Genomic DNA, 23,708 nt, shown 5'->3' with positions numbered 1-23,708 from the left:
ATGTTCTGAAGAATTTGATGGACTAGTACCTTCTTCCTTGGGAGCTTCGTGTTCTTCGTCCTCATAGTCCATAGTGATTTCAACGTGTTTTTCTCATGGAACATAGATTCTATAGGCCTTTGATGACTCACTATATCCAACAAACATTCCTTTCTTTCCTAAAGGCTATATCTTCTTTCTCTTATCTTTAGGTACATGGATATAGACTAGAAAACCAAATATTCTCAAATGACCAACTTGTGGTTTATGTCTGGTGAACGCTTTTTTAGGAACCTTGTCTTCCAAAATTCGATGAAAACTTTTATTTTGAATATAGACACTTGTCATAGATGCCTCACTCCACATAATCATAAGCACGTCTTGATCATGCAACATTGCCTTAACAAATTCTTTAACGGTTCTATTTTTTCTTTCAACAACTCCATTTTGTTGTGGATTCTAGGAGACTATCAACTCCCTCTTAATTTCAACTTTTTTGCAAAAGGCAACGAGCTCCTTGGAGGTATATTCTCCTCCATTATCATATCTCAGAATCTTGATTTTCTTTCCCTTCAAGTTTTCCACTTCAACATTAAATTCCTGAAACTTGTCAAATACTTCATCCTTTGTCTTCATGAAGTAAATCCATGTCTTGTGAGAGAAATCATCAATAAAGGTTACATAGTACAAAGAGCCTCCAAGAGATTTCACTGGCATTGGACCACACACATCAAAATGGACTAGATCCAAAATTTCCTTGGATCTACTTTCGCTGCTTAGAAAAGGCTTCTTGACATTCTTCCCAAGCGCACATCCTTTACATACTTCTTCATGTTCCACCTGCAAATCTGGAACACCTGAAACCATCTATTTTAAAGCAAGCAAAGCTCTACAATGAAGGTGTGCATATCTTTTATGCCAAAGTTCACCTAGATTGATGTCATTATGTACTAATGCTTGAGCAGGTTGCTTTAAGAGTCTATACGGCCTTCCTTCACAAACTCCAATTACTCTAGCAAAATCTATACTATATCCCTTAGGCCATACAATAACTTTGCCATCAACAAATGCTACTCTATCTCCCTTATCTTCCAAGCATGAAATGGAAACTAAATTATTTTCCAAACCTGGTACATATAGCATGTTGCTAAGATGAACGTTTTCACATAATTCCAACCCAATGGAAGTCTTCCCGGCACCTTTTACTGCATAATCGTTTTTGTCTCCAAGTTCTACATTTTGAGATAGTCTTCTTTCCATTAGACTTGTGAGGTTGCCACGATCTCTTGTCATGTGTCTTGAAGCACCACCATCTACTAGCCACAAATCATCGCTATCTGCAATATAACCTGTAAGAGCAAAAAAAATAAAAGAAATATTTGGTACCTGAATCTTCATTCTTGGGTCTCTTTGGAAGTTCATCAATGTCTGTTGTGGTGGCATGTTGCTTTCCCTTTCTCTTTCTATCATTTGATCTTTCAGGACAATCATGTCTATAGTGACCAAATTTGTGACAATGATAGCATTGAAATTTTGACATATCTCTCTTTCCTTGAGGAGCAAATCTTCTTCCTTTAGGTCTTCTTCCTTCATTTCTTCTTTGGAAACCAAACTTCTTTCTTCCTCCAACCTTCTTGAAACGTGCTACATATGCTTGAGAGTCACCTTCTTTAGATCTTTTAATCTTTCCTTTTGATATGAGTCTAAATTCTTCTTGAGTACATGCAGTCCATTGTTCTTCAAACCTTAGAGCTTTGGCACATATACCCGATGCAAATAAGTCCCATGAGTTAGGTAAACCATTAAGTGTTGTAGTCACTAGTTCCTTCTCAGAAATATTTTCATCAATTGCTTGAAGTTAATCTCTTAATTGATAAGTCCTGATGAAGTATGAGGCTATAATATAATTTCTTGTCATTGTAATATCACGAAGCTCATTCTTCAAACTCATTGCTTGACTAGTGTTATTGAGAGTGTATAATCCAACTAAGGCATCATACATGTACTTTGAAGATTCAAGATTTGCAACATAAGGAATCAAGTGATCCATAATAGAGTTCATAATGATGCTTCTAGCGATGATGTCATCCTTCTCATATTTTGTTTTCCCGCCATCATATTTGCAGTTTTAGTAACCTTACCTTTCACAATACCTAAGAGATCATCCTCTGCAAGGAGGAGATCAATCCTTGTTTTCCAAGACCCGAAGTTTGTAACTCCTTCCAATTTGTTTTTTGCCTTCATATAGGAACCCATAGTCATAGATAAGCAATTTGATTGTAGATGAGGTCTTCTTCACTCTTCCTTTTACAAGTATTCTTCAAGAGTGATGTCAATGTCCTTTCCTTCACCAAAGCTCTGATACCATGTTGATTTTTCAAGTGCAATAGATACAAGAACTAGTTTCCAAAATACTAATAATTACTTCAAATGATGTAGATCTTCTTTTAACAATTTTGGTTATCATTAAGCAATTACACTTTAGAAATTCAACCATAAAAGCACAAGGACACTAAAGATCAAATTGCACAAAGAGAACACAAGATTTGCCCTGGGAAAACCCATTTGGGGGAAAAATCCAACAACCTTTTTCTTGAGAAATTCTTCAATTCAACAAGAGACATCTAATGCAACTAGTCAACTATGAGGTCAAACTGACTAACAAGACTATGGTCAAACTTGGTCAAACAACACACTTGTCAAGTCAAAGTTCTACCCTTCAACTTTGGCCCTCTTTGATCTGCCTAGGCCAAATTTCAGCCTCCCAGAATATGCCTAGAAACTCGGCCCTACTGCCCAAAAACTCATGTGTGCAAAGTCAAGAAAGAGAGATAAATGCTAGAGATTAATTTGTCCTTCTTATCCTTCTTCGTCCTTCTTCTCCTTCGCTTGGATGCCCAGAAATTGTCTTGTCTTGTGATAAGTCGAATAATGTCTTGTGGAGGAGGTCAAATGCTCTATATGTAGTGTTTTTGCCTATGCAAATGGGTGTCTCTTTATTGGGGCCGACTTGACTTGAGGGAGGGCCAACTTGACAAGTTTGGAGCCAAAAATTCAAAAAAAATTCTTTTAAATATGACATGGAGAACATTTCATATAAATTCATTATACATTACAAGGGCTAAAATATAAATTGTGAAGACCGGCCATAGCTATAAAATCCAACATCCATTAGTTAGCAATAATAAATCTCTCGTAATGCACACATAAATGAGTTTGTTGAAGATTATTAAGAAACAAAACACCATGTATGCCAAGTTACAATGCCATAAGTGGCCTTCTAGGATTCTTCATATTATATATCAATGAAATACAAGATGTGTCAAGGATTTCCAAGGATTTCCAAAATAATCAATAGTTTGCAATACTTAGAGTTTTACAAAATTTATAAACTAGGTTGGTAATTGCCTCTTGAGATTGTTGGGCTTCTCCAGGGTAGTTACAACTCTTCAGATTCTCATGGTTTTCAAATACAACAAGGAAAGATAATTTATAAAACTATTGAAAATAAAGTTAATAATTGCTACAATGGGATGGGATCCTCAATTTAGAGCCCAAGGATTTCTTGAAAATATACTAGCTAGCTATCATAAAATTATGCAATCATTTTAATCTTGCTAGGTAATAGGCTCTCCATGATGACACAATATTCTAATGCATGCTTGGAGAGCATTGGCGTGTCCTTCTTCAAGGATACCAAAAAGGAGTTTAGAATTGTTTGCTTCTTAACGAGTTCCACAAGGTGTTGCTTACGATTGTCTTTATTGTTCCACTGGTGAACACACTAGAAGACAATTCCCTATCATTTAGCAGCTCATCCTATTCTTTGATTACTTCTTCATTTGGACTAGCCTCTCCTTGGGATTTTGAGCTTGTTCAATGTTGTCCCTCAAAAAACATAACAAGTTGTTTGCCTAGTGAAAGATTCTTCCTTCAACTATTGCAATATACATTAAAGGCACACATCCCTCGGTTGATCTTAGCATTGGACCGACCATATAACTTGCACAACATGGCAACTACCACCTGAAATGGAGCTATCAACATGTTTATAGGATATTCCTTGTTTACACAGGATCTAAAGGTTCCTTTGTTGGTCCACCATGTCTTTAGTAACTCTTTGGGAAGATCTTGAAACCTGTTACCCAATCCCCATCTAAGTCACTTCTTCATTGGGAAGCTTGTGTTATACTTCAATGTCTAAGGCATTGAATGAAGCAATGGGCTTCCTGTGGCTATCCCTAATCATGACTTCCTAAGGGTTAACATGTTTCACCAACCACTCAACTACCTTAGCGTACAAAAGAATAGGTGGATGAGCAACCACTTTAAGTAGCCAAAATATTTTAGCAACCTTATAAACCTCTAAGTCAAGGTAATATAAAGGTGTTTTCTCTTTGAAACTGTTGATACACCTCTAACCATGTATATGTGGTGTATTTGTCAATGAAGCACGAAGAATTCCATAACTCAAGATCAAATGAGTTTTCTAGTTCCTCTTCATCTGAGGTCTCAACCACTGAGACATTGCAAGTCCATTTCTTGGACACATACATGATCCTCTTGCATATCTAGTGAAAATAGCATGCACCCATTATGCAAATTAGCTCAAAATGCTAGAAGTAAAGGATTTAGAAGTCTAGACTCAAGATTGCTTTGGCTATCTACTAGTACACCTTGCGGCTTTTAAAACCAACACAAAGTAACATGTTTATATGGTGAAGAGAAAACGAGGTTCACAAGTTTGACTTTATGCAGTACTCAGAACACCATTGCAACTAAAAACTCACGATCTTGACTAGGATGGCTTGTTATGGCGCGAGTGAGAAGTACACCAAGGTTTATGGATGAGAAAAACACTTGTTCATATGCCCATCACTAGAAATGGAAATGTCGGTCAGGTTTTATCTAAAAAAGTTTGAGATGAGAGCAATGGTCTTTTTTGAGAATCTACTAGCTTTGAGATCATATTTATGGCTTCAAAACTAAGATTTTTGTGAATAAGGAAACAATGTCAAAACTGACCAAAATGTCATGTTCATCAACATGGATGTTCTTGGTTTTGAGAATGAAATGAGTGGAATATTTAGTAAAAGAGGAGGTGGAACCCATAAATTGTTGAAGCCTTTTCTAAATATCGTCCAAGGGCATGGGTTGGGGCCCCAATGGTACTAACAATAGGTCTAAAGGGGACGTTAGGTTTGTCAATTTTCGGTTGTCCATAAATTTTCAGGGTTTGGGGGTATGGGGTATAAGACGCTATTGAATGGAAGTGTCAATAGAGGAGGATTTTATAACTTTAGTGACAAGCTAAGTTATGGAATTTATGGGTTTCTTGGGAAGAATTTTATAGGAAGAAGAAGAAAGAAGATCGTGCAATTTTGGTTCATAGTCCACAATGTTCATCAATAATAGCATTGCCTTTATCAACCTTGAGGATAAGAATGTGGGGGTTATTATTAAGATGTTTGTTGGCTTGGACTTCTTCTTTGGACAAATTTGGTTTGGGGGGCTTAGTGTGACAAAGAATTTTGCCACAATCTTGTCGAATTTCCTTACCAATATGAGAGGAAAGGTTTTGGGAAATTAAATCGATAGAAGAAATAATCTCTTCCAAACGGATTCGATGAGGTGCTAAGGCAAAATTGAACCATTTTTCCAGGACATGAAGGGTAGAGGAATCAAGATCGGGGTCTGATAGCTTAACTACAGAAGAGGGTCAAAAAATGAAGGAGGAAGGGATCGAGGGATCAAGACAAGTGTTAGGGACATATGAGGTATTTGAGTTAGAGATGGAGTTAATGATTATTAATTAGATCATCTTCATTCAAATGAAGAAAAAAATTATTTATCATAGGTTTTTATTGAATGAGTATGAATAGAAATATTATTAAGATTAGTTTTTGCATTATTATAATATTAAATGTATTATTATTATAATAATTAGGGGGAGATTCCCGAGTGGGGGTGGATAAACATTTGGTTCTTGAGTTCCAAAAGGTTGGGGTGGGCGGGACGCCCACCACCCCACCAACTCTGTATGCAATTAAGAAGGGGGTGGCAGGTAGGGGGGTGGAGTGGCCTACCACCCCCATGCATGATACATGTGAAGTAATTAGCTTGGTGTTTATGGATCATCACCTTTTGGAGTATTCTCTTATAGTTTAGCTTATGTGGAGAGGGATTTTTGGTTATGAGAATGGAATTCCCATGTTGTTGGTGGGAATACGACATTCCTTTCTGAATGTGGCACTCTTGAGATGTGAGGTAGGGAAGTTGAAGAACCAAAGGGCAAACTGGAACTTGTGTGATGAAATTCATGCCAAATTTGAGTTATTTGGTTGCCTTAATCCCCAACTTCGACGAGAGGAAGGTGATGGTGGAGATTGCTTTGAAACTAAGAAGGTTGGCACATATGATGGTTTGAATACTGTCAATAGAAAAGGTGGTGTTCTTCTACTCTTGGTGTAGGCTCATCGCTAAGAACCCTAATTGCGAACTTCTACGTTGGAAGGTTTCAACTTCTCCCCACGATCATTATCAGGTAATACTCATCCTTTGGTTGATTGTTGTAATATGCTTGATATGTGTATGTTCTTGGCCTGGTTTAGACTCTGTGGGTGCATATTTGGTGGGGCATACAACTGCCTTGATTTCTCTGAGCCTAAAGGCCTTATTATCTGGGGATTTAGCCATGTTCATTGGTCCATTGAGCTCTTTACAAAGAGTCTGGCTGGCCTTGTTCTATTCAGTTGGGCGGGTTTGTCTCCACAGTGATTCTTGTCCAACCTAGTTGTGCACCCTTTCCAAGCAAAACGTGGCCTTGTTTTTCCAGAAGGTGGTTGGGGAGAAAGATTCACCAAACCTATGCCTAAATTTCACGCTCCTGAGGGACATTGAGTTGTTGGTTTCTTGTGGTATTAGTGGCTTTATAATAGTTGGTATTGTGGTATTTCTCTGTCTGTTGATGTAAGGATGCCATGAATAGGTATGTCTGGGCACAATGGGGCAAGGGTTGTGGCCATCAAAGTCGGTCACGGGCTGAGCTACAGGCTCAGGAGGTGGTAGATGCTTATCATTTTGCAACCTCTCCCGGTACAAAGGTGGAAATACAATGGTTAAAACAACATGTCTTTTAAGACAGACATGGTTTTTAAGACATGCAGGCCCTTTCAGACTCTGAACTTCCATATGAGTTTGGTCATTGGCTAACTGACCTTGCCCATGCTAGCCGTAGGAAGAATAAGTATATAAATGGTATTACACTTGACTAGTAGTTAAAAACTTTATCAAAAGAGTGTTAAAAGAAACATATGAAGACATGAATGACATCATTTTCTTCCTGGATGACATTCAACACAACCAATGGAAAATGGGGGAATATCTGAATAGGATGGAAGCTCAAATAGTGCACATGGAGAATCACATTCAATGTAAGTTCAAACCCCTAGTGCCTTCTTGTATGAGTGCAAAAGCCCGGCTCCCATGTCATCTTCATATTTCTGATACGGAAATGAAACAGTGGATTTCTTTCAGCGATTTATCTCCTAGTGTTTTGGCTACTTATGTTCAGTACACTTTGGTGGTATTTTGTAAAACTTGGCACTATCATATGCCGGCCAACAAAGCTGGTTTCATAGAGGGAATGGACGTGCCAAGAGAGGAATTAGTAGAGGAGCCAGAGAAATGTTGGAAGGAGCTAATTCCAACTACCCACCATCTAGAATTCAGTAGATGTATTAAATGAAGTTTCTAGAAATCGTTGACAAAATGGGCAAAGCTTCCTGAAGAAGCCACCGCCCCAATCAATCTCTAGAACTTTCTCTGTCCTGTATAAATACCTGATCAGCGAATGAAGTTGTAAGTTTCAAGTTTGTTCTGTGTTTATGTGATCAGCTGTGTGTTTCATACATGCTCTCTGATTTGGTATCAGAGGTCAGGTGAGCTGTGACGTCACAGAGCTGGCTGTGAGGTGAGGCGGAGTGGTGTGGCTAGCCTTGATGTGCGTCTGCCAGGGTGTCAATCACCGTGTTTGAAGACCATGTTGAATCTTGTGTGTTGTGTTGATTATCTGCTATGTTTTGAATATGCGAGAGTCTTCATTGTTTTCTGAAACTTGTGTGAAGCTGTGTAGAGGAGCAGTGGCGTGGAGGAGCCGCCTTGAGAAGCAGCAAGCAAAGGTTGTGACGAGAAGCGGACTGTAGAATCCGTAGCTCATCGACAAGCATGTGGAGGACGCTGCATTGCTAGTGGGCTAAGTGTGGATTTTCTCTATGCGTGGATCAGATATGTGAGTGTTAAAAGACCCCAGCGTGGAGGAAGAGTAACTGCGAAGAAAATCCCAGTGCCAGGGTGTGCGCAGGAGCTGAGGCTGTGGAAGTATAGTCAGACTTCCTGAAGTGTCTGGTATATTGGTAAGGCTGTTTTGTGCGTTTTGTTTACTGGCTGTTGGGAAATCCTTTTGTTTTGTGCTTGCAGCCGAGTGTTTTGGAAATTTATGGTGCGAGCAATGACCAGATAGGCGCTGCGCACCAGGAGAAGAGCTGTGTGCTCCGGAGAAGGACTGTCTTATGCTTTGATGTTTGCATTATAGGTTGTGTGGATCTGAATTATGATTTTCTGCTTGATTGTCTGATCGTTGTTGTGATGAGCGCGTTATTGCGGCCTGTGTGAGTGGTTGCTGAGAAAGGAAGCGTGATGCTTTATTTTTATTTTTAGATTCTCTAGAACTATTCTGCTAGCGTAAACTCGGCTGGTGGCAGTTGCTTTCTAGTCTGGTTGTGGGTTCGAGTAGAGTCTCATATCAAGTCCTTGGCAGCGTATGTAGTGTGCTGAGTGTGGTGCGCATCCGGAAAGTGAGAGGCAGAGCCGAGCCTGGTGTACTTTGAAGTCAAAGCTGGCCAGAGTTTAATGAAAATTTAAGCCTAGCTGATATGTCTATCTTTTTAGACTTTTTTGACAATGATCCTTTCGATGATCATTTTCTCAGGAACCCATTTGGGATTAGCAGTATTTTTGAGTTCTTGGACAAACAATGTCATGTTGAGAATCATGTTGTTGAAGAAATCACTCATGTTGTTGAGGATCATGTTGTTGAAGAAATCACTCAGAGTAAAACTTGCTTCTCTCATAACCCAATTGTTAGAAGTTTTATTGGATCTGCTTTCAAGATGACTGCTACTATGGAGGATACTACCATGGATGTTGTTCAGAGGCCACTCATGTTCAAAGATGACTGCATTTTGGTGGCTCCTTCGCTGGTTCCTCATGGAAAGTGGGGAGAACATGAATTAGATTACCTTGTTCGAGATCTTGCATTGCATCCCAATCCAGAAGAGGTTGTTGATGTTAAGTATGTAAGCAAGGAGCAAAGGAATTTCATAAGGAAACCCAGAAAGGTGAAGATGAAACTGCATCAACAAATGAACAAGCATGGACCCTTTCGCAAGAAGGCAAAAATGAAATGTTTTGTAAGCCTAGCTGAGACTTAGACCAGCAGGCAAGTTAAAGTTTAGGTCGTCGTGATTAAGAGTATAGTGTCTTGTTTATTGTGCTATAGTATATTTGTTATATAGTTGGAATTAAGGGGGAGTGTTGGAAGGAGCTAATTCCAACTACCCACCATCTAAAATTCAGCAGATGTATTAAATGAAGTTTCTAAAAATCGTTGACAAAATGGGCAAAGCTTCCTGAAGAAGCCACCGCCCCAATCAATCTCCAGAACTTTCTCTGTCCTGTATAAATACCTAACTTTCTCTGTCCTGTATAAATACCTGATCAGCGAATGAAGTTGTAAGTCTCAAGTTTGTTCTGTGTTTATGTGATCAGCTGTGTGTTTCATACATGCTCTCTGATTGAAACTCGGCCTCAGAATCCTACAGATTGGAGGTCGGGTTCGAATCAATGCTGAAAGGTTGACACGCTGGATCCGTGCTGGCAGAGGAAGGAAGATACATAGTAGCTAGACCGGACGAGCTACCAGAGCAAGAAACAGTGGAGTGAGGGAAATCGGTCACAGAATTCTGCGGATAGGAGGCAGGAAGAACTTCTGAGGTAGATGCTTTAATCATATCGCTACTGGTGGAGGAAGGGAGAAACAAATCAAAAGAGAGCTGTGGAAAAGAGCCGGAGACCCCGACCAGACTAGTCTGCGGGTTGCTGCAGCGAAAAGAAAGTTGGGGAGGGGCCAAGCCCAAGTCGGCCTGGACAGACTCACGGATTAGACTCGGCTCGGGATGACTAGAGATTACGTGACTGCCAAGTTCTCTGGCGTGTGAGGGATCGGGAGATCTTGAATCTGAAAAAATGTTGACAGAGAAATCATTCATGGACGGGAGATTGACTCTGCGATTTGAAAGATAATTAAAAGAAGTCTTGTGTTGATTAGAATGGAGCCTGGAGAACTTTCGAGGCAGATTCAAAAATGATTGATTTCCGATGTCAAACAAAATGTTAAACCAATTAAAAAAGAAAGTTTGAGGGATAATTTGTTGAGCTCATACCTGATAAAATGGATCTCTGCACGAAGGATTCCTGAGCTGGTCTTCTTGAAGATACATGAAAGATATCTTCTGTTTTTTCGAGGAAATTGAATTCTTGTGAAAGACGGAAGAATTCTAGTGTCTCGACAACGTTTGAGAAATGCCAGATCAACGACTCGTTTCTGCAGTTTAATGGGCAACTTCTCGAATAATTTTATATCTGGCTTTCAGTGAGTGAGTGAAGATTTTCACAATTATTTACTGATTAAATCCTTTACACAGTTTATTGCAGAATTTTTTCACAATTAACTATTGTTGCAATGACGTTCCCCTAACATAAGAATGAAATCCCATTCATCTCCTCGACCCGTTGCTCGGTTCACAATGTCGCTGATGTCGTTTCCATTAATCCGCTCTGCAGTCTTAACTAGCATTTGCACCTAATGTTGCAAAGGAAACGCCGTAAGGCATAGTGTGTGGAAGAATATTGAAATGTGAATGGGCTTTTTTGAAAGCAAGGGTCGATGATAATGAGTTTGAATTGAGGAAGCCATGCCGAAAACCCTATTCGGGGGTTAAAGTGGCTATGAAATAGAATAAAAGTAGTCATAAATATCCATTGAACTTGTTTAGATACCTTAAAGATTGCCTAGTTGAAGGTGAAGTTAAACAAATGAATTCACGTGAACAACAACTAGGTATCCATATCGATATACAAGGCCACCAGACATGCTTTGAAACACGGGGATAAAGAATGGGACCAGGTAAAACTTTCTATTTCCCTTTTCCTTTTAGCTTCATTGTTTAATATAGCCTCTCCTCTGGATATGTAGAGAAGTCTTATTCACTGAAATGCTATAAACCACCTTAACTCAGGGTTTCGGAATGCCAGACATGCTCTGAAACACGGGGATAAAGAATGGGACGAGGTAAAACTTTCTATTTCCCTTTTCCTTTTAGTTTCATTGTTTAATATAGCCTCTCCTCTGGATATGTAGAGAAGTCTTATTCACTGCAATGCTATAAACCACCTTAACTCAGGGTTTCGGAATGCCAGGGTCTTGGGCATTATGGGCTGCAACAGAGTTGTTTACAACGGTGGTCCCCTAATCCATAGTTTTTGTTGAATGTTGTTGAACAGATATACTTGGCAGATTATAGTCATGACAAGGCAGAGCAGTCTGTTCTGTGGACCTTAAGTGCAGATGTTGGAAATAGGTATCAATGTCTGAGGCCTATGAACAACATTAATTTGAATATGGATGCGAAAGCTGCAGATAGCCATGTTGGAGGAATACGTGATGGAAATCAACTCATCCTCTTTGAGTGGAAGAAACAGAGCAACTAGAAATGAAGCTCCAGCCCATCTATTGTAAGCAATCTAACAATAACAAGTTGTCTTTCAAGCTCTTTATTGAAATTAGCATCATTTCTGTAAGTTTATCAATAGAAAGGACAGAGGGTTCATGCTACTTGAAAGTTTATCATTTCTGACATTTTCTGTAAGTTTTTCTGGCATCATTTTCCACATTCTTTTGTTTGCAGGTTTGGGTGTTCATCATAAGTTTGCTTGGCCTTGCACCTCTTGCTGAACGTATAGACTTTGTCACCGAGTAAGTGAAAAATTGCATGGTATATGTACATAGGTTATGTGTAATCTATACCTTGTACTGCAATTGTTTATACACTTGGAATGGTCACTGCAGTGCAGTGACTTCATAAAATATTATGTTTGTTGGTTTTACAATCTGATGTTTTGTTGTAAATTGTTGCAGACAAATTGCATTCTACACTGGACCAACAAGTGAGATTCTTATATGGCAATGGACTATGTACTCATATTTGTGGATACAAAATATGAGCTAATTGATATATATGAGAAAGTGTTTGACATTTCAAAGTAACTGATGCAAATATATTGTTAATTAATTCTCCTATAGTTGGCGGGCTGCTCAACGCCACATGTGGAAATGCAACAGAGATGCTCATTGCAGTGTTCGCACTTTACCATGGCAAGACCAATGTGGTCAAGTATTCTCTACTAGGCTCTATGCTTTCCAACTTACTTTTTGTGCTTGGCACATCTATCTTTTGTGGAGGAATTGCCAACATGAAAAAAGAACAACGGTTTGACAAGGCATGTGATATATTTTTAGTTTTTCTTTAACAACCTAGGCCACCAAAACAAGTCCGACCTGCTCATGATATTCATTCATTAGGGCCTAACCATGGGTGTTGTATTGCTATATGACGTAGGTTATTTCTGGAATCGACTCCAGTCTTCTCATGATGGCTTCACTGTGTCTCATGCACCCTTGGCCCTTCAACAATCTATGGCATATAGTGAAGCAGCTGTATCAACATTACAACTGTCTAGAGTCAGCAGCATGATCATGCTGATAGCTTATGCTGCATATTTGTTCTTCCAATTAAGGACACAGACAATTGTTTGAAGAAGGCCCAGAAACAAAGGAGCTTTTTCTCTGAATCCTCAACAGCAAGAATTCTTTGTCTTGGGTGGTTCCACTCCATCCCCATCTCCATATACATCCATAATATTAACTCTGTTGAGAGACAATTGAGACTTATAGGAATCTGAATTCAGCATTTTCTTGCTCACATTAGTGTAAATCTCCTTGACCACAATTTGGAATGCAGGCAATACATTTGTATTATCCAGAGCCAATTCATAGTCAAATGAATCCATGCATGATTGACTACAAGCAATGGCTTATCTAATCATGATTCAGTGTTCGAAGGCTGCCAATTTGACTCAGAGGAAGAGGTAAGTGATGCTCCAATGGTAATTGGGGATCTCCTTCTAGATTTGCATGACACTGGCTTGGAGCTTGCAGCTCTGGATGAATCTATGTCAAATGGCAAAATTTTGTATCGTCTCAGACCGAAACTAGAATGTGTCTTGGAAAGGAGAGGCAAAAATGGTGATTTTTGGCACTCTAAATTTCTCGATTTCTTAGTGGCATTGTCTGATAGACGACGCGATCGTGTTGAAAAGTGGCTTCACTGCAACACTGCAGAATTTTCTGGGAATGCTGATGTACAAAAGTTGCAACTGGAGGCAATTTTATCACTTGCAGAACTGAAACAGGGACTCTCTGTATGTGTTTGTAAATGTTCTGTATGTTTTTGGCGGTGTGTTCTAGAGAAGGGCCATTCCTCTGATCACTCTTGTATGGGTAACCATTGTTGCGATGAAAAGTGCACATATTGCTCTCTTGAATCACACCAAGGAAATGAATTGGAGGAATGCCGAAACTTGGCAGGTCATGATGGGAGTCATGATTGCAAAAAGAAAAATCATACATGTATGAAGATCTGTTCTTTATTTGATAAATCATCTAATTGTAACAAATTTTGTTGCTTGAAGGTTGGCCATGAAGGTTACAAATTGCTACAAATTGGCAAATGCCTACAAATTGTTCATTCAAATAAAATGAAAAGTTATTTGCAGGTGGGATGTTGTCTTGAAAAAACAATAAATAGAGATATTTAGAAGAAGCTTAGGTCTGTCTTTACACTGAACAGTCACCACAGAATACCCCCTCTGATATGCACCTTTGTGCTGCAGATTTTGCATCATATGTAAATTCTATACTGATAAATATATCGCTTTTTTCATCTGAAAAAAAAAGGTGTATGGCGTCATAGAACAGGGTTATCCTTAAACCAGTTTATCTATCAACGGGAAATTTTTTCTATAAGAGAGTGTGGGAGAGAGAGAGACATTAGGAGAGCAACTAGGGTTATAAGTGCCAATAAAGCAGTGGACAAGGAAGGCCTCTAGGCCAAACTCTTTAGGCTTTGTTAGCTCTCTGTAATTCCTCCAGGCTGAGGAGAGGAATCCAAAGGTAACCACAAACCACTTGGAAGTTGGAATCTAGCCCTTCCAACGTCAGAGAGCGCTCTCTCTAGCTAAAATTTCAATCAATTATATCTTATACTAGGTATGGTGCTCACAGGGGTATAGATTCTAAAGGTTTACTGGCGGGGAAGAAGATAGATCCGTTGGGCAATACGGTCATAAAAGTTGATTCTTTTCCAGTGAAAGGATGAAGAGAGACAGGGATCTTCTACATGGGCAAGGTAGGCAGTCTTTTGGAGTTTTCAGTCAAATTCATTGTAGGAGGGTGAGTAGAAGATAGGTCGAAATGACATATAGAGCATCAAACAACAGGATGAATTGTAAATGCCATTCAAGTAGAAAACATAAATTGTTTAGCAAACTGAAACAAAGCACTTTTTGAAGCGAATTCTGAGACAAATCTTTGTTCAACTAAACAAGAAGACACATTTCAAAGCATAATTGATTACAGAAGATAACTTACAAAACAAAGCAGCACATCTCCAAAGCAATTGACACAGGAATCCTTGTAAAATTAGGCCTCTGTCTTTTCATTCATTGGAAAATCAAGAAAATACAATACACACAGTGTTCTTTCTTCTCAAACTTGACCAACCCTTTGCTTCATTACAATTACATCATAAATAGATGAAAACAAATCAATTCCCACTTCTAGGAACCAAATTCCTTAATAGGATTTATGTTTCTAGCTAATGCACTGAATAAAAACTGTTTTTTTTCTTCTGCTGAAAGTTAGGAATTGTTTGACCAAAGCTTTTTCAAGCATATTTACATTAAATACTAAGTCTAAATCGATCTTATAATTCTTTAGATGCCTCATAACATTTACCATGAGCATAAAAACAAATTACATGAAGTTTTGACATGAAAATCTCGGTAAAAAAGACGACTGTGTGGAAACGCAGCGTCGGCGCTGTGCAACCTCCTTCTTTACTAGAAACACAAAAACGCAATAGAAAAGCTCAACGAATCCATGGTTGATGTAGCTACGGTCACTCCCTGAGTTGGTTGATGACTTCTGCACATGTGAAATGGCCTGGACATCGTCAACTTCCTTAGAAACTTTCTTTCGTCACACCAAGCTCCTAACTCTTAAAATTTCACCTACATCAAAAGCGCAATGTGACCTGTTCTTTATGGTTTTGATCGATGTTGAGATCTCTGAGCAAGACACATCCTGCTGATGATGTTGACATGATGCTAATAATGTTTCAAACCCATTCAAGCCCTTATTCACCAAAAAATATGACAAAACTTCCACCTTTACATCAAAACCCTATTCCCTAATGCTTGGCCAGGATACAAAACTGTTGTGTGGGCTGCTTCTTTTGGAAAGTCACTTGAGAATTCTGACTAACTGTGCTTGTAGGAAAGACTTCATGCAAAATATGACCTCTTAACCTCAACCCCGTTCAACAAGTATACTTAGGCAAAAAACCAAAAATCAAAACTGCTTTGTTTTACCTATTGCAATATTTTAGACTTTGGTTGCTTCAGCCAACAAATCCAACTTACCTCTGTCTTTCTCATGTATCTCCTTCAACTGCTACTTGGCAGCCCTCAACTCCCTCCTCATGGTAAGATTCTGCCTGCATATGTTTTTCAGCTGCCTATGTAGTGGGAGAGACCTCTTCAACATATATTTAGCATTTTCCATTGCTGGCTCATACATGTCCAAAAGATCACTCATATTTTTTCTAGCCATTTCATCCTGCTCCTTAAGTTCAATGATTTCACTGTGGGATTTCTTCAACTGCATCCTCAGCTTGTTAAAAGTATGTTGCAATTCTCTTCCTAATTTCTTTTCCTAAATATGCAATTCTCTAGCTGAAGATCTAGTGACTCTAGTTGTTCTTGAATATCCTCTCTTACTATCTTCTCCTCGCCTTTGAATTTGGTGACATATGGTGTAGCCTTTGTCACTGGTTCTTCTTCATTAAGCTTAGCTGTCCTTTCTAGAGCAACCTTCTTCAATTCCTTATGGTCCTACTACAATTGTGGAATAACCATGTGTGCCTTCTTTAGCTTCTCTTGCAGTTGTGTAATCTCTTTGTCTTTATCATTAGGAACATCATCCTTTGGTATGGTTTCCAAGGCTTCAAATGTCTGCTCCAAGGGAAACTTTGTTGCAACAGATCTAGTGAGGGCTTTCTTGGGGACATTGTTATGAATATAATTCATAACAATTAGTTAAATAAAATAAATATAAATATTAAATAATTAAATATTATTGAGGTTAATTAGTCATTAAAATTAAGTGAAAAGGCATGTCTAAAAGACATGCCCCTTCATGAAAGGTCACCTGCTGAGGTATAAAAGCAGGGTCCTCATTGTACATTCAAATCATCTTATACATTTTTATATAATAATAAATAATTATTTTAAATACCAATGTGTATTTTTATCAATTAAATCTACAAGCTATTAATCCTTCGTGCTTCAGCATAAGTTTTTATGCTACAGTGGTATTAGAGCCATGGCACACGATATAATCATTGGGGCCTTTGAACGTAGTTTGCCGCACAATCTGCTGTTACGTTCACATCCTAATTACGTTGAACAATTTAGTATTCAAGAAGCAATTCAAAGTTTAGAAAAGTCAATTGCAGAAGTTAAAGAAGCTCGAAGGGAAAATGATCTAGATGATGATTCAGATGAAGCTAATGCAGATCAAGCTGATGATCCAAATAAAGTTGATGTTGAAAGTAAAGGAGAAGGAGATGTTGACCAGAGTAGTGATAATCAAAATGAAGATGTTATTGATGCATGTGTAAAAGGAAACCTTGGACGGTATACAAACCACAACTGCAATCCTAATTGTCAAACGGAGAAGTGGACAGTGAATGGTGAGGGTTGTGTTGGCTTCTGCGCACTCAGAAATCCTGTAAAGGGTGAAGAAGTAACGTTGGACTACAATTATGTATGATTTTTAGGTGCAGCTGCCAAAAAATGAGAGTATGGTTCTACTGACTGTAGAGGGTTTATTGGTGGGGATCCTACAACTCCCAAAAGTGTGGTTGAATGTCTGACATTATCGGGGATGGAGTCGTGGTCGAGACAAGCTGCCCGGGCGCTGAAAGATGCTGGTAACATCGGGTATGCCAAATGCATAAGCAAGATTGCAGATATCAATATCGCGGTTCTGAAATCTACTCGACACAACGACATTCTGCCCAAGGAAATTCACGTTCTCATTGCCTTGGCTGCAACACAATCCTCCGACTTACTGCAACATCCGAGAAATGTGGTGGAAACTCGGTTGAAGCGAACCAAGAACTGGATGGTCACTCTCAAGACCTTGGCACTTATTCACTGCTTGCTCAGGGACGGTCACATTACCATTTTCACTCATGAAGATGAGCAGCGCAAGTCCTCTCATAAAACCCTAATCACCTCCATGTCCCAACAATTCGAGGATTGTTCCACTTCCCTCGCCCGGGAATGCTCTCTCTGGGTTCGCAAATACTCTTCCTATTTGGCTTGCAGACTTCATTGCACTACGATTCTCAAGTTCGCAAATAAAATGATTAATTCCGAAGGTTCGGCGATTCTTATCATTATTGCATTCTTGGATGAATCTCTTCTTGAGGCACACTTGTTTGGCCGCAATTTGTTTTGGTATGCTGCTGACTTTGGAACTATGACAACAATCAGTAGAGCAGCTATTATTGATGAATTCCTAGTAATTGATCCGGAAGGATCAATGGCATTAGTAGCTCAACATACACATTATATGCCAAAGAGTTGGCCTGGAGCAGAAGATTCTGAAGATGTTCGGAGCGAATTTGAATCATTTTTTCAGTATACTGGCATGATGTTATTGGAGGAGATGATCTCAATATTTGTGACCCCATACGTTCTTTTCCTTTTACTACCAAAGCGTGTTGATGATATTCTGCAATTCATAATGGATTTCGCTGTGAATGTAGAAGGTGTTGGGGATGTTTGTAGTTTAAGTGTATTTGATTTTGAGCATCGTGGAAATAGTAAGTATGGGTCACCTTTCAATACGTCAAAGGACCGCAGGAGCTTCCAAGGGAAAATGGAGAAATCATTCCTTGGTTTTAAGAGCAGCTACCCTAGTTGGGAGCCAAATGCCCAGGGAAAGCGGTCTCTATCTACTCTTTTGGATTTCCGGCAGCAAGAACAGGATAGGCAAACAATACAAATGTATTTACCTGATCGAATTCCAGCTTTAAGAGCTTCAAGTAGTGGCTATAGTCCAGGTTATGACATCGCTTGTCCCTGGTCTGGTCCTTTGCTTATCGCCCACTCTTCTTTGCTCCCGTTACACTGTCTTTCCATTGAGCTGCGAGTTTATGCGTCAACACCGTTTGGTCAACCAACGCTTCTTTCCGTCATATCCCATTCAATCATGTTTATAGTAAAAAAAAAAAAAAATTCGATATACGACTGTGGTAATATAGTCGGATTATATGGCTGTGGTAATATAGTTGGATTATATGGTTGTGGTAATATAGTTGGATCTAACATAAAATTGCACTAATATATAGTCAGATATAGTTACAAGAAAGAAAAAAAGAAAATATAAAGCCGCCTTTCTGTGTGAGTGAATCCCAAGAAGCTTAGGTCTGTCTTTACACTGAACAGTCACCACAGAATACCCCCTCTGATATGCACCTTTGTGCTGCAGATTTTGCATCATATGTAAATTCTATACTGATAAATATATCGCTTTTTTCATCTGAAAAAAAAAGGTGTATGGCGTCATAGAACAGGGTTATCCTTAAACCAGTTTATCTATCAACGGGAAATTTGTTCTATAAGGATTCTATAGCTTGAATTCATGCGCTAGCTACAGCTTTAGAAGTTGGAGTTTTGGGTTGTAGCAGACATTACAAGTTGGGGTTTTGGGTTGCAGCATACATTGATGGACTTCTGTTAAAAAAATATGTTACTTGGGTTGCAACATGCATTAGAAGTTGGGATTTTGGGTTGCAGCAAACATTGCTGTACTTCTTTTAGATAAACAAGTCATTGCAATCTAAACAAAAACTGGCGGACAAATTCGTGTCTTCAACGTATTGTTGAGTGTTTCAAAGAACAGAAAATGGTTGGTGAAAGCAGCAGTACATGTTGATTTTTCCCAAAATGTATTTAAACGCAACAAGAAATACTACCTACAGTGGATTTTCCTGCACTTAGTTAGGTGACCTCACATTCGATCTGAAAAAAAACATTGAGCAGAGGAAACCTGTAACGGAAGTTTATTACCTGATTTTGCTAATATCAAAACATCCAAAAAGTTGTTCGTATGAATATGCCACAAATCCACCGCGCACACGGGCATATTAACCATGTAAATCAGGCTGCAGGTCGGCATGTGAAAACCATAAGAATGGCGATTGGCACTCCGCGCTCTTCATTACCCGGACCGATTTAAACGCAACAAGAAATACTACCTACAGTGGATTTTCCTGCACTTAGTTAGGTGACCTCACATTAGATCTGAAAAAAAACATTGAGCAGAGGAAACCTGTAACGGAAGTTTATTACCTGATTTTGCTAATATCAAAACATCCAAAAAGTTGTTCGTATGAATATGCCACAAATCCACCGCGCACACGGGCATATTAACCATGTAAATCAGGCTGCAGGTCGGCATGTGAAAACCATAAGAATGGCGATTGGCACTCCGCGCTCTTCATTACCCGGACCGATTTAAACGCAACAAGAAATACTACCTACAGTGGATTTTCCTGCACTTAGTTAGGTGACCTCACATTCGATCTGAAAAAAACCATTGAGCAGAGGAAACCTGTAACGGAAGTTTATTACCTGATTTTGCTAATATCAAAACATCCAAAAAGTTGTTCGTATGAATATGCCACAAATCCACCGCGCACACGGGCATATTAACCATGTAAAACAGGCTGCAGGTCGGCATGTGAAAACCATAAGAATGGCGATTGGCACTCCGCGTCAGAGGAGGACACGTAGGCAAACAGGGGATGGATCTCAGAGGGAAACGCCTTATGGCGTAACAAGTCGGTTTCCAACCTGTCTCCCCGTTGCCTTTATCCCTCGATCATCGTGTGAGGTTCGTTCCTCCACTCCATCCGTAAAATTCCCCCTCCTCCCCTGATTATGAATCCTACCCTGCTCTCTCTTTTATTAACAAGTAAATATATTATGAATCCTACCCTGCTCTCTCTTTTATTAACCTTTTATTAACTAGTAAATATATATTGTAGTTAGTTTTTGCCACTTAGTTTTTTAAATAGGTTAAATATTGTTTTTTAGTTTAAATATGTTAAATAGAAACAAAGTCTCATATAAAGCCTGGTATTGATTTGCGCTTATATTTCGTAAATGTTTCATAGATTATTTAGAAAAAAATAAATTAATTATTAAGATGATAGTTTTTAATAGGTATCAATAAATATTTATTTTTAAATTAAAATATTTTATAAAGATAAAATTAATCTATATTCATTTTATATATGAAATAATACTAATAATAATAATAATAATAAGTCAAATTAACTTCTTAATGTTTTAAAAATGAAATAAACATTATACAATATTTTAAATAAATACATTAACAAAATCAACTATAGATTCAATAACTAACCACGACTAACATGTACCTATGCCATGGTGAAATTGTATTTGGAATGGAAAATTTTAAAAAGACCTTTTTTAGTGACGTCTATCATGTCAGATCAAATTTGGTTTTGAACTTAGTTTAAACTTTGATAAATACACTATTATAGAATGTATCACCTGAAATACAACGCACAGACGTCATTGACTTTGCAAGTAATGCAAATATGGAAATGTATCGAAATTATAAAATGTTCAAATGGGGCGTTGGTGCAAGTACCATTAAAACATAGATCAAAATGAAGAAACGAGGATATATGCATGAGAATCAAGCCAAACTACCACCAGCTCGTTGCGTTAAGTTGGAGTAAAGGCTAATAGGAATATATCAATTATTGAAGCGTGTAGGTTGTGCCAGGACCACCAATGTACAAACCAACACAACACGCTGACAAATTCTTTAAATGTATCACAGTATAAATGTTTTTAATGTGTCACACAAATTCCAAAGCACTAAGCAAATGCATCACACAAATTCAAAAGCACTAAGCAATAACATGCTTAATTTGATAGCCAATCAAATTGAACACAATTTTGTTGTTGTTGTTGTTGTAAGCTTAGTGGTACCTTTCCATTAATTTTCGAGAACATAGTAGGATACATCCATATGTTTGAGAGTTAGGTGGCCTCAACCTGCCCAGAGGGAAACCAAATCTGTTGGCCACCTAACCACAAAATATGTCATCCAAAAACAAAAAATGATAAGTCTAACCAGCCAGGCTATGTAAGTCTGAGAGTCTTTGTTCTTCCTATTTTCTAAATATCTATAAACATAACTTCTAATAAGCTTAGAAATTTGAAACTGTATCAAGCAAAACTAGAAGCAAAGATTCATTGTTGCTACTCATCATCAGTTGAATCCACCGGTGCAAGATCCTTCACAATGCAACCTGACAGCTCCATGTGGAGTATACATGGGATATGTTGCTCTATTCGGCTGAGCCGTCCATTCTTCTATCGTAATAGAAACTGTATTTTTTGAAATTCTTTGGTGCAATCTGAGTGTCCATGAGGGGCCAAATGCATATCAGGAAGAAACTGCTCTAAAGCTGTAGTTAGAATGCTTCTCATCATCCAAAACAAATGCACTGTCTACTTGTATTGAGATGATCAGCCACGAGTTTTGCCTGGGTCCAGGATCACAGTTTGCCACTCGTCCATATTAAGTTCAAAATCCTCCTCGGTTTGTTGAATCTCAGCCTCCTAATCTGCAATAAGTTGCTTGATTAGGTTGGAGCTACTATCATGATATCCTTGAGTTGCTTCCTGAATTATACGAGAGGTCGGCTTGCGTCCCCCACCTGCCCCCCCCGGAAGCACTGGGTTGACTAGTCTGAGAAGGGGAGGCCTTCCTCTACGTCCCACAACGACTACCCCCACGACCATTTTACCTTTACCAACGGCCTAAACCATGATTTTATTGTTGCTTGACAGAGACTGCCCTGTGTCTAACACCCGAATAGGGTTGCAGCTTGGATGCTCGACGTTGCCAAGGGTCGCTCCAACGCTGTAGACCCGTTAAAGCAATTTCAAACGAAACCAACCAAGTAAGGAACCTGCTCCGAATCTTACTGTTAATCGACGGCCAACACAGTTTAATGGTTCCACTTTTTCCATTTTTCCACCTTTGCCCATCGACAGGCCTGAACAGACTAACAATACCATCCACATTCAAGACCCCTGAATTATCCAGGCGCGTCTCATAATTTGTTGATTCCACTAGCAAAACATTACACAAAGAAAAGAAGAGGAATTTGGGCCAACAACTACCTTGAGCCTGCAACCCACAAAACCCCTTCCATCGAGATTCTACACAAAGAACCCAGGTTGCATAAACCAAACTCGCTTGCCTAGAAGCAAGTCTATGCTGACAGGAATTAAGCCAAGCGCGGCCCCGAGACCAGGACTATCCCACAACCAGACAAGAGCGCCAAACTCGACATACCCTATCCAGTAGGTCCGGACTGACCCTAAAATGGTCCAACAAGGCTCTCCTAACCTCGACTCTATAACAACACAGGTCAGGGTGGAGGTTACATACAACCAAGGCTCAAATTCGAGCTCGCCCAAAGCCTAAATACCTTGGAACCAAACAAAATTTACCCCAGACCCAAACCATTTCCAATTCACTTTTACCCGAGTAAGGAATACCACCACATACAAAACCTTGTACAAACCAAATGCTACAGGAGCCCATGTGGGACAACCAAATCCCATACACTACTGACACAAAACTAAATACTCAACCCAAACCAGGAACCATTCAAGGCCATGCTCCAGGCAATTCCAATTCTAGTCCCACCAAACCATAGACCCATGCAACTCATAGTTCAAAGGGCAAATATATTGATCCATACATGCAGAGTAAGCTAAATTAAGGGCAGAAACATATCAGTAATCGTTGCCAAGACCTGGAGTAGACAACGACCACAATCTTCCTAGAACAACCAGCTTAGACCAAATCCACAGAAGCCTATGGTCGCAGACAAAATTACCCAGCTAACCAGAGGGAAAGCTCACCTTAAAGTTTGTCATAATAATGTTGCCACCCTCAAGGAGGGTCATTAAACTACACATGCGCCCCGTGACCTCTCCAAGTGCAACATGCGTGCGGAGGGTGGCCAAAAAATTTGGTATATGCGCATTAAACCATGGGACATGACAAGCCTAATAGAGCCAGTTCACACCCCGATTGAGGGAAAATGTATTTAATTATTTTTAAAAGATAATAAATTTTA

The 23,708-nt window shown here is 39.1% G+C and overlaps 1 protein-coding gene across 4 annotated transcripts in view; it reads right to left on the bottom strand.

Annotated features, from left to right (window-relative positions):
* LOC149178836 (zinc ion binding protein) overlaps positions 1–20,425 on the bottom strand; it is a 496,683-nt gene extending 476,258 nt beyond the window's left edge. For 2 of the 4 annotated variants that reach the window (XM_089420458.1, XM_089420457.1), the window contains exons 1-3: positions 20,143–20,425; positions 19,861–20,048; positions 19,579–19,766 (exon numbers count right to left, since the gene is read on the bottom strand). The gene's annotated coding sequence lies outside the window, so the exon portion shown is untranslated. Of the gene's footprint in view, positions 1–10,481; positions 10,886–19,578; positions 19,782–19,860; positions 20,049–20,142 lie in introns of those variants that run through there. The other 2 variants (XM_089420459.1, XM_089420460.1) reach the window with 2 other exon arrangements.
* Positions 20,426–23,708: the final 3,283 nt, after the last annotated feature.

Source organism: Pinus tabuliformis, chromosome 4_1, assembly GCF_031772625.1.
Source record: "Pinus tabuliformis cultivar Carrire ecotype Pingquan chromosome 4_1, CPIR1, whole genome shotgun sequence".
NCBI lineage: Eukaryota > Viridiplantae > Streptophyta > Pinopsida > Pinales > Pinaceae > Pinus > Pinus tabuliformis.
This window is presented reverse-complemented; position numbering and strand designations above follow the sequence as displayed.